General features: G+C 45.6%; 1 long non-coding RNA gene across 1 annotated transcript; it reads right to left on the reverse strand.

Moving 5' to 3' along the window:
* Window positions 1-421: 421 nt before the first annotated feature.
* LOC146811708 (uncharacterized) lies at window positions 422-837 on the reverse strand. Its single transcript, XR_014966772.1, has 3 exons — window positions 784-837; window positions 599-687; window positions 422-512 (listed from the first exon to the last, which is right to left on the reverse strand). It is a non-coding gene; the product is annotated as an uncharacterized LOC146811708 (long non-coding RNA).
* Window positions 838-9,087: the final 8,250 nt, after the last annotated feature.

A 9,087-nucleotide genomic window follows, 5' to 3' on the forward strand; every position in this document is an offset into this window, starting at 1 on the left:
CATCTTGTTTTGAGTTGTTCTCGCGGTGCATGATCGCGAGAAGAAAGACGTGATCGCGCGACGCATGACGTCACTGCGGGCGCGAACTGTCGCGAGACAGCGCAAATGGCTAAAAACAATACAACATCTCATGGAGAACGCGACCGGATCAAGAAAACTTGTCGGCGAACGCAGGGATTCAGGTAAGGCGATCGCGCGCGCGCGAGAATGTATCATTTTACAGCGCGAGCAAGAAACAAATTATCGCCAAGCTGCGGAAACCGGAATTTTTGACATTTTCGCGCTCTCCGCGGAACGCAAAAATGTCAAATTATCGCAATTTCCGCGAACGGAACGAAATTTTTGCCCAGGCCTAGTCAGGGCCATGTGTGTGTTGCATGTAATGGAAATATTTAATTTCCCAATTACCAACAATTGTCTCACCTGGGGGACCAATTTAAATTATAGGAAAAGGATTCCTGTTGTCGCAAATGCAGATGGCCAACATCAAATGTTGAGATACTAGTTCAATCCTGTAAAAGATTAAAGAGGAGGAACTGGTTTAAAACCTGGATAGGTTGCGTTGGAAATGGTGGAAACATACCATCAGTTCTCTCACCTGGGGAACCTATTTAAAATATAGGAAAGGGATTCCTGTTGTCACAAATGCAGATGGCCAACATCAAATGTTGAGATATTAGTTCAATCCTGCAAAAGATTAAAAAGGAGGAACTGGTGTAAAACCTGGACGGGTTGCGTTGGACATGGTAGAAACATACCTGTGTGCACATGAGAAGAACATACCTTTAGGACGGAGATATGATTTGGAAGGGAAGTGGTGCTGTCTCTACAATCGCCACAGGAATCCCTTTCCTATATGAAGACCCAACCTGATGCGTAATAATTAGCACAATTATCCTAGGGTCGAAACGTCGACGTTACATGTCCTATGTGTCACATGCAAATCCACTTAGATAACGAGGAAACTTTGAACCCTTAAGTGGCTTATGTACTGTAAATAGGACCTTGTTTGTTGATTATTTTTATGTATTGTCCATTGTACATATTCGTTATATGTGATGTGTTTTGTGCTAAGTATCACTGTTTCACTAATTGTTTCACCATATTCTGTGTTTTTTGGTTGGATTACACTGTAAATAATTTGGTGCTTTTGATACATTAATTAACATCATTCTATCAAGAGACTTGGATTCTGTCCCGTTTCTTATGGTCTGTGTGTGTCCTTGAGAATTTGCAGTGTATTCAGTACTCATTAAGTTAGTCCGTTCATTTTCCGACAGAACCATTGTTTTTTGCACACACTATCTTACCCAGGTTCTGAGGGTTACTGGGTTGCCCCATTATCGTTAACACTAATTATAGTGGGCACCCTGTACCAGTCCAAACAACCCCTTATTGGTTATAGGTTAAAGACAACCTTTATTGAAAGCTATCCTAGTGGTAGCTAGGGAGAGCAGCCTTCAGGCTAAGTCTTGAAGGAATGTAAAGCAGCTTGTTTTACCAGTCTATAATCTCTTGAGTGCCTAAATGAAAGACAACCACACCAGGTATATATATAAAATATATGTATTTATTTCTAAACACACCCTCCTAGGCTCTTTATGAGACTAGAGGTCAAAACACATAAGTTACAGTTCAAATATAACAGTAAAATAGCACAAATACTCGTCAGGCCCTAGGGGCGAGCCAAACCATATACTAAAATAGTGGTATAAGAACCACGACTTAACTAGACACAAGGTCTAGAGCCTGTAGAATCATTGGGACCACAAGGAACCACCCAAGGTAGTGACACAGGGGACCCATGGGGGCCGTGTGCAGTGTGTGAACACAGCCGCGAGCTCCTGCTAGCTTCTATGGGAAAAGTCGCGGTTAGATTTTTAAAGATTAGGGACACTTAGAAGTGAGTCAGGACCAAACCTTTTGGGACTTAGCAAGTTCTAGGGCCAACACCCACAGGAGCACTGAAGAACTCATGTTACCTCACCCAGGGAAGCCGGGTGCATAAGTGTCAAATGGTGTCGGGTCGCGTCGCGTCGTCGATTTCAATGGGAGCTGGCGAAGAAGTGCTGCTGTCGGGAAGATGCGAAGTGTCCGAAGAGATCCAAGCCTCGATCGAAGATAAGAAGAACCTGAAAGCAGAGGGGACAGAGTCTGGGTAACTAGCCAGTGACTAGGAAGGCGATAGGCAGATGCCCACCGATGACGGGTGATTTCAGGTGAAGAATGTGATGCTTGACTCTTCAGCCATGAGGACCAGGAGGTGTCGAGAACAACCAGGAGCTGGATTCAAGCTGTCCCACAAAGGATGTCGAGTGCTGCAGCATCGGTGCCTGGATTGGACACAACAAGCCTTGGCAACAGCAACCCATGCAGAAACGAGAAAGATGCTTCGGTGCAGACCAGCAAGGTCTGTGGAACTCACCACTTAGTAGGGAGTAAGGGCATATCTGGAGCACCCAGGAAATTCAAAGTGACCCCTTCAGGCACCTACCAGTTGGTGGATCAGGGATCGCAAAGGGACCTCAAGACAAAACACAAAATGGCAGCCCACAGGTCACTCAGGGTGACTAGGCTGACAATCTTCAGAGGATTCTGTGCTCGAGGTGGCATCTACAAGTCAGCCCAAGCACGGCTTCAGGAAACGTTGAGAAGTCAATGCACTTGCAAAAGTGCACGGTGACCAGGAGTTCCGGTTCCAGTCTATTCACAAGGACTGCGTGTCTCAGCTTTGCTGGAGACTTGGGTCGGCCTCTGAGATAATTGGAAATACCCTTCCTGGGCTACAAATACTTCAGAGTCCGGCAGGAGCATCGGAAATGCAGACTGGCAAATTGCTTTGTTTGTGCCTGCCAAGCAGGGGAGTCACTCCTTGACCCCAAGGGAGATTTCTTCAGTCTTCTAGTCTTGAGTGGAAAGTCGAAGTTCCAGGATTCAGCTTCAGAGTTTCGACAGGGATATCTAAAGTTTTGGTTACAGAGGTTCCTTACTTATACTTAAGGAAGAGGTTGGACTAGCTCTGGGGACCCACCTATGGGAGGAGTTGGAAAGAGGGGTGGCTACACCCATTTCCTTTGTCCAATTTCACTCCAGAGCAGAGGCTGGAAGCCCCTGAACCGGTTTGAGCTGGACTATGCACAGGGACACCAAATGTGTCTCCAGTGCAGGAATTCAAAGCACTCATAGAGTGCTCCCACCCAGCCCCAATACACATCAGCCTGTCTGGGAGGTGGTTACACCTCCCTGTGACAGGAAACCCATTGCCCAGGCCTCCCCTGCTGGAGTTTTGCTCAGCAGTAGGAGGCCAGACTTGTGTCTGTGGCTGCAGCATCCATTTTGTGATGCCAGGGCTCTATTAAGTTTCTACCGGGTATACCAGTGCTGCCATGTCTTTCCCTCTAGAAGGGTGGGATCATACTCCCACACCAGTTACTGGTGTGGGTGTATGATTCCAAGGTGTTTGACACCAAACACAACATGTTTCTGTGCAGGCAGTCCAAAGTTAGCATTTACCGTTTGGTTATAATGCACTTAAGAGTATATGGTCAGGCTGCACCACTGACAACCCTGGAGAAGAGATTCCGAAGGCTGCAGAGGGGCTCAGCTCATGCCTGGGCACCCTCTCACATATAACCAAGCACCCTGCATTCAGGATTGATAAGGCCTGCCATAGGGGTGACTGATAGGTTTATATGTGCAGTGTTAGGTGAGGTATAGTGAACCTATACCTCAGTAAGGGGTTCATACACCACCTTACCCAGGCTGCAGTAGCAGAGCTGTGGTGTCATTTTGGGTGGCTTTCCAGGGATGGCATATAACATGCTTCAGCCCCTGGTAGGCCTCTGGGGTACCTATGCCCTGGGTACATAGTATACAATATACTAGGGACTCACAAGGGTACCCCAGAATCCAATCTGGAGTGTACGTAAAGTACATGCAATCAATTTAGAGATGAAGCAGCTAGGCTGGGGTCTTGAATAGCAGGGTCCCAGACAGACTAAAGTCGAAAAACAGTGAAACACCAGCAAAAAGTGCGGGTAAACATGTGAAGCAGATTCTACTCTCCTACACTCCTTATCCCACCAAAATGTTCCTTGAGAGTAAAGAGACGGGGCTACTGCCTGCTGACCAGAGACATGCAACTATAGTAGTTATTCACAAGGAGGGCAAGCTGAGTAACAAGTGCTCCTCCTATAGACCAATCTCCCTCCTAAATGGAGAGGCTAAGGTCCTGGCGAAGGTCCTTGCTTCTCGTTTGCTGAGGGTCATTACCCGCCTGGTCCATCCAGACCAGTCAAGATTTATGCCCGCTAGGAACACCTCCCTTAATCTGGCAGACTCCATGGTGGGCTGTGTCGTGCTGCTACCATTCGCGAAGATGCAGTAGTGGGTTCACTTGACATGGCGGAAGCATTTGACACCATTGCGTGGTCCTACATGTTCGGAGTGCCCCATAAGTTCGGTCTGGGTCTTGAATATTTCAAATGGGGTTGTCTCCTTTACCAACAGCCATTAGCCCAAATAGTGGTCAATAACAGGAAACCTTCCACTTTTGTACTCGGCAGGGGCCAAGGCAGGGTTGCCCCTTGTCCCTGCTTCTCTTTGACCTGACTCTCGAATCCCTATTGTCAGGGGGCTTAAGTGGACCTCCAAATGGGAAGACCGCATATCGCTATATACAGACGACATCTTCCTTTATCTTGCATCACCGACTGCATCCCTAAACAGGGTCCTGAATATATTTTGAGTTTTCTGCAGTTTCGTTAGTTACAAAATTAATTGGACCAAGTCAGTGATTTATGTCCTCAGTGGGGCGATGCCTCAACTTCCCCGTGGGTTCCAACTGGTGGAGGCAACAGACGGCTTCAAGTACCTGGGGATTTGGGTCTCTAGGGACCCATTCAGGTTCTATGAGCGCAATCTCCTACCACCCCTGTAGCGTCTCAGATCTGACATCCGACATTGGAAAGAACTCCCTCTCTCTCTCTTGGGGCGAGCGGCCGTCTTTAAGATTATGTCCCTCCCTCGATTCCTATATGCTTTGCAAAACACTCCCCACTATGTTAACACCTTGAATTTCAAGGAAATAGACGGTCTTCTACGAGATCTTCTCTGGGAGGATAAACCCCCTCCCCCGGATTGCCACATACAAGCTCACACTGGTGTGGTTTGACGGGGGCATTGCACTGCCAGACATTAGGAAAAATTACTGGGCATCCCACCTTGCCACAATTAACCAGTGCATGTACAAACCGCAGGTCGATCCTGCCTTCCAGATCAATAGGTGGCTTCTACCGGGAGGGAGCTTTGAAGGGGCACTGTACGTGCACTCGTTGAAGCCAGGCCTGACGGGCCCCACAGGCCCGTTCCTCCGGCCATGCTCTTGTCGTCTCATCTCCGGCCATGCTTTCCTCATCATCCCCAGGTGCCTTATGCTTCTTCTTAGGCACCGCCGTCCTGGATGCCGGCAAAGGGGAGGGTGCACTCTTCTTCTCTGGAGATAGTGGCACCGGATGCTGACTCCTGGATGCCTCCCAAAGCTGCCTTTCGCTCACCGCAGCCGGACCTCCAAATGGCTCAACCCTGCAGCCGGCCGGCCCACTACCACTCCGCTGCTGGTGACAACGACAAAGCCACGATGATGGGGTTAAAGCAGGCGATTTCAATGCAATTTCTTCTCTCTGCTGCGAGGAGGGGGGTTTGTGCTTAATCTGTTGCCCCATATTTATCTCCCCTCTTACTTTGCCACCTCGCCCCCGGATTGGGGGGTCCGAGCTTGCCATGGGGCAACCAATCCTGGTCGCCACCCTCAAGCGGGCTATGCATCTGGGTGGGCGGGGCTTCCCACCTCCGGCGGCGTTTGCCCCAGGCCCCCACTGGGTCCGGCTTCACCTTCCCTGGCCTGGGTTACGATGTGGTCTGACGACTAGAGCTACCGACTTTGGTGCTGGCAACCAAGATTCGAGCTTCGCGGTCACCACCACATCCTGTGATTCTAGGCAAATCACTTAATCTCCCTGTGCCTACCAAAAAGAATGAATGTGTCCTTGTATAACGTAACCGGTGCTCATATAAAGCGCTCCAATACCTTCGGGTTGAGTTCGCGCTATATAAAGCTGCAACAACAAAAAAATCACTCATCCATACAAACACTTTGTACTGTCTTATAAAAAACATTTAGGCGACAGCGATGCCATCATCATTCTATATCGAGTGTTCAAAGTGATGACAAAAAGGCAACAGCTCCCCACACCTTCAACTACTAACCTGTATGCTACGACCGCATAACATTAAGCATTAAATACATCCCATTACTTCTATATTTCGTCGAAGACGACACTGAATTAATATAAAGATAACCCACCAATCAATGGCCAGTTGAATTCACACTGACCAATCAATCATTACCTTGCTTCCAATGCCCGCATTATAACAAACCATCTCCATAGGTCGATGCTATTCGATGGGAGGAAGAGCCATTAGTGGGTTTGCATCGTCTTGCCCATGCTTACTCATAACCAATCATAGAAGGTAGTTCAAAATCATGTCATACGGTCCGTAATCCAATTTGGATCCAAACGAACAAACTATTGTCTTTAATTTTCCTTTTGTAACTATTAATACCCACTCCAGAAAGGAAATTAAATCCCCCCACAAAATTATTATTAGGGCTCATAAGCACCATCGTACAAGAGAGGAACGTCCAATTCTTATAATTTGCAATGGTTATAATTCTTATTGGTTAATCCCACTGTCCAATCAAGGGAGGGGAAATACCTATCTCTGCAACAACTATTACCATATTGTGGAGAATTAAGTTCAATGACGAATAATAGTAGACAGAAGTAGTAGACCAGGAGATGCTCTTTATTGCATCTTCACAAATTCAGTAGCAAACGTAGAATGCCCCAACGGCCATATCATCACTACTCACTCAACTCCCAATCCCTTTGAATGATGCCGCACGCAGCGCAGAGCGAGGAAGTCACGAACCGTGATGGAAGATCACGCTCGTGACGGCCACGCTCCGGGCACCCAACACACCTTCCCCCCTTAAAAATTGAGCATGGAAAGAGATAAGAAAAAAAAAATAAGATAAGAAAAAAAAACATAGGTAAACAAATAAATATACATAAGAACACAGTAAACACATTACTTCATAATGTAGTCTTTGAATTTAGCAGGAAGGCGATGGTCACGCACTGTTCTAGTGGGAGCAAAATCATGGTTGGTGTGAGCAGTTTGGAGATTCCTAAGATCCTCACTGGACTCAACGTCAAGAAAAACTGTTGGAGTCTTCGTGTGTAGTGGAAATACCTTTAAACAGGGATATTCTGTTAAAGTTCCAAACACTTCCGCCCTCAACCCTGACAGCATTCCTGAAAATTTCAATAACTCTTTTAGGATCAGACCAAATGGAAGAACCTTTACAAACTCCCTCTTTTATGTTTTATGTGAACAAGGTTACCTATAGCCACCCTCTGTTTACTAACACTGCCTAATTTTTTTTCCATGGCTTCTTTCATTTTCCTTTTGTAAGATTCAACTCTACTATGGATTAACTCATAATCTATACACGAAAAATTTTGATCTTGACCCATGTTTTTCTTTAACCACCAAGGGGCTAATATGGTACTAGGTTTACGTCCCCTTAAGAGTTCAAATGGACTTATTGAGGTAACAGAATTAGGAGAAGTCCTGTAGGCTAACAGCATAGATTGTAATGCATTACGCCAATTTAATTCCCCCTTAACTGATAGTTGAATAGCCTCCTTCACGACACGATTAAAGCGCTCGACCTGACCATTTACTTCTGGATGGAAAACAGCTATTTTCCTATGGACAATACCACACTTCTCAAAAAATGAATAGATTTCTTTACACACAAATTGTGGTCCATTGTCTGTAACAATTTCATGGGGAATGCCCTCTTTGCAAAAAACCTCATCAAGAAACTCTATGATGCTACATGAGGTTACTTCATTGACCATTTTAATCTCAGGCCATTTCGAGTAATAGTCTATTAAAACAATACCAAATCTCTCCTGCTTAGGTAGAACATGAAAAGGGCCAATAATGTCTAACCCCAATTTCCCCCATGGACCAGATGGACAATCAACAGGATGAGGTTCAGCTCGCACTACAACTGCTGATTTGTCACTCTTTGCACACTTGTCACAAGAACGTATAAAATGTTCAACAGATAAATCAATGCCTGGCCACCAAAAAATCTCTCTGATACTTCTCCTAGTAAAAGATATACCTAAATGCCCTTCATGAGCAATCCCTAGAATCTTTGTCCTTAAAGCAAAAGGGGGTATAACTTTGTCGCCTCTCATAATAAGACCATTCTCAATAGCTAACTCATCTTGAATTTTTCAAAAACTTATCATATCGCATGACACCCTCCTCTGATCTGGCCATCCATGAATAATGTAATTTTTGACTTTTTTTTAACTCCGTATCCTTTTCCATTTAAAAAACCCAACAGTCTTCACTCAAATTAGGTTGATCACCGTATACCAAATTCAAATCACCAGCAGTGAAAGCAACTTCACATTCATCATCACACAAGTCTAACTTGCCTCCAACAGGTAATCTGGACATGCAATCGGCATGCATATTGGCTTCCCCTTGGACATACTCTAACTTATATTGGAATGACTGCAGTCTGGAAGCCAATCTAGCTAAGCGTGCTGACATGGAACGTCCACCCCCTGGAGCCATAAGAAAAACAAGAGGCTTGTGATCGGTTTTGATAGTAAACTTAGTACCCCATAAAAATGTTCTAAAGTGTTCAGCCCCCCACACACACGCTAGAAGTTCCCTTTCTATGACAGAATAATTTTTCTCTGAATCTTTTAACACTCTGGACGCATATGCAACGATCCATTCCTTTCCATTATCTCTCTGTAGTAAGACTCCCCCAGACCAGTATTACTAGCATCAACCATAACAATACAGCTTTTCCCAGGTACAAAAGGTCTGAGGCATGGGGCATTAACAATAACATTTTTCAAACTCTCAAAGGCAAGGGACATTTCATTAGACCAAAAAAACGTAGCATTCTTTTTAAGAAGACATCTA

Source organism: Triturus cristatus, chromosome 7 (genome assembly GCF_964204655.1).
Source record: "Triturus cristatus chromosome 7, aTriCri1.1, whole genome shotgun sequence".
Taxonomy (NCBI): domain Eukaryota; kingdom Metazoa; phylum Chordata; class Amphibia; order Caudata; family Salamandridae; genus Triturus; species Triturus cristatus.